We start from the raw sequence: 2482 nt of genomic DNA, 5'->3' as shown, positions 1-2482 counted from the left end.
TTACTCACGTAAGGTTTATTACTTGGACGACCCAGTACACTTGCTGGTTAGTTGAACGGAGTTGTGTCCACCCGTGCCAATTTCTTAAATTCCATAATTTTACAATGAGTACAACTTAAAGAACATGGATCACAATTTCGTCCACCAGATGTAAAGGCCTTTAACCTTCACTAACACGTCCTCTACCAATCCATAAGCTTGTTTTATTGACTTGTCTGCCATCTCTAATGAGATTCTTGTAGCTTGTACCTCAAAGATCCCCAGTTTCTCCATTACAGAGAGTGGCATAAGATTTATACCTGACCCCAGGTCACACAGAACCTTCTCAAAGGTCATGGTGCCTATGGTACAGGGTATTAAGAATTTACCAGGATCTTGTTTCTTTTGAGGTAAAGTTTGCTGAACCCATGTATTTAGTCCACTAATGAGCAAGAGAGGTTCATCTTCCCAAGTTTCATTACCAAACAACTTGGCATTCAGCTTCATGATGGCTCCTATATATTGAGCAACTTGCTCTTCAGTTACATCTTCATCCTCTTCAGAGGAGGAATAGTTCTCAGAGCTCATGAATGGTAGAAGGAAGTTTAATGGAATCTCTATGGTCTCTATATGGGCCTCATATTCCTTTAGGTCCTCAATAGGGAACTCCTTTCTGTCTGGGGGACGTCCTATGAAGTCTTCCTCATTGGGATTCACGTCCTCCCCTTCCTCTTTGGATTCGGCCATTTTGATAATATCAATGGCCTTACACTCTCTTTTTGGATTCTCTTCTATATTGCTTGGGAGAGTACTAGGAGGAGTTTCAGTGATTTTTTTACTCAGCTGACCTACTTGTGCCTCCAAGTTTCTAATGGAGGACCTTGTTTCATTCATGAAACTTAAAGTGACCTTAGATAGATCAGAGACTATGTTTGCTAAGCTAAAGGGGCTCTGCTCAGAATTCTCTGTCTGTTGCTGAGAAGATGATGGAAAAGGCTTGCTATTGCTAAACCTATTTCTTCCACCATTATTAAAGCCTTGTTGGGGCTTTTGTTGATCCTTCCATGAGAAATTTGGATGATTTCTCCATGAGAGATTATAGGTGTTTCCATAGGCTTCATCCATGTAATTCACCTCTGTAATTGCAGGGTTCTCAGGATCATAGGCTTCTTCTTCAGAAGATGCCTTTTTAGTACTGTTGGATGCATTTTGCAATCCATTCAGACTCTCAGAAATCATGTTGACTTGCCGAGTCAATATTTGGTTCTGAGCCAATATGGCATTTAGAGCATCAATTTCAAGAACTCCCTTCCTTTGAGGCGTCCCATTACTCGTAGGATTCCTCTTAGAGGTGTACGTGAATTGGTTATTTGCAACCATGTCAATGAGTTCTTGAGCTTCTGCAGGCGTTTTCTTTAGGTGAATGGATCCACTTGCAGAATGGTCCAGTGACATCTTAGAGAACTCAGATAGACCATCATAGAATATATCCAAAATGGTCCACTCTGAAAGCATGTCAAAAGGACACTTTTTGGTCAACTGCTTGTATCTTTCCCAAGCTTCATAGAGGGATTCACCATCTTTTTGCTTAAAGGTCTGAACATCCACTCTAAGCTTGCTCAGCTTTTGAGGAGGAAAGAACTTGGCCAAGAAGGCCGTGACCAGCTTATCCCAAGAGTCCAGGCTATCTTTAGGTTGTGAGTCCAACCATGTTCTAGCCCTGTCTCTTATAGAAAATGAGAAAAGCATGAGCCTGTAGACTTCAGGATCTACTCCATTAGTCTTAACAGTATCACAGATCTGCAAGAACTCAGTTAAAAACTGATAGGGATCTTCTGATGGAAGTCCATGAAACTTACAGTTCTATTGCATTAGAGCAACTAGTTGAGGCTTCAGCTCAAAATTGTTTGCTCCAATGGTAGGGATTGAGATGCTTCTTCCATAAAAATTGGAAGTAGGTGTAGTATAATCACCAAACATCCTCCTTGCATTATTGTTGTTGTTATTATTTTTGGCTGCCATCTCCTTTTCTTTTCGAAAATTTATGTAAGGTTTTCTCTGGATTGTTGTATTTTAGCTTCTCTTAGTTTCTTCTTTAGAGTCCTTTCAGGTTTAGGATCTGCTTTAACAAAAATGTTCTTGTCCTTGCTCCTGCTCATATGAAAAAGAAGAGAACAGAAAAGAAGAGAAATTCTCTATGTCACAGTATAGAGATTCCTTTATGTGAGTAGAAGAAAAGAAGAATAAGAATGAAGAAGAGAAAAATTCGAACACAGAAGATAAGATAGAGTTCGAATTTTTAGATGAAAAGAAGTGTTAGTAAATAAATAAATAAATAGAAAGAGATGAGAGAGAGGAGTTTTCGAAAATTGATTTTGAAAAATAGTTAGTGATTTTCAAAAATTAAGAGAAGAAATAAAATTAAAATTAAAATTTGAAACAATTAGTTAATTAAAAGAATTTTGAAAAAGAGTAAGGTGGTTTTCAAAAGATGAGAGAGAAA

The 2482-nt window shown here is 38.3% G+C and overlaps 1 non-coding gene across 1 annotated transcript; it reads left to right on the top strand.

Moving 5' to 3' along the window:
* Positions 1-1488: 1488 nt before the first annotated feature.
* Positions 1489-1596, top strand: LOC130959264 (small nucleolar RNA R71). Its single transcript, XR_009078357.1, has one exon. It is a non-coding gene; the product is annotated as a small nucleolar RNA R71 (small nucleolar RNA).
* Positions 1597-2482: the final 886 nt, after the last annotated feature.

Source organism: Arachis stenosperma, chromosome 10 (assembly GCF_014773155.1).
Source record: "Arachis stenosperma cultivar V10309 chromosome 10, arast.V10309.gnm1.PFL2, whole genome shotgun sequence".
Lineage (NCBI taxonomy): Eukaryota > Viridiplantae > Streptophyta > Magnoliopsida > Fabales > Fabaceae > Arachis > Arachis stenosperma.
Note: the sequence above shows the minus strand (reverse complement) of the source record. Positions and strands in the feature narration are given on the sequence as shown.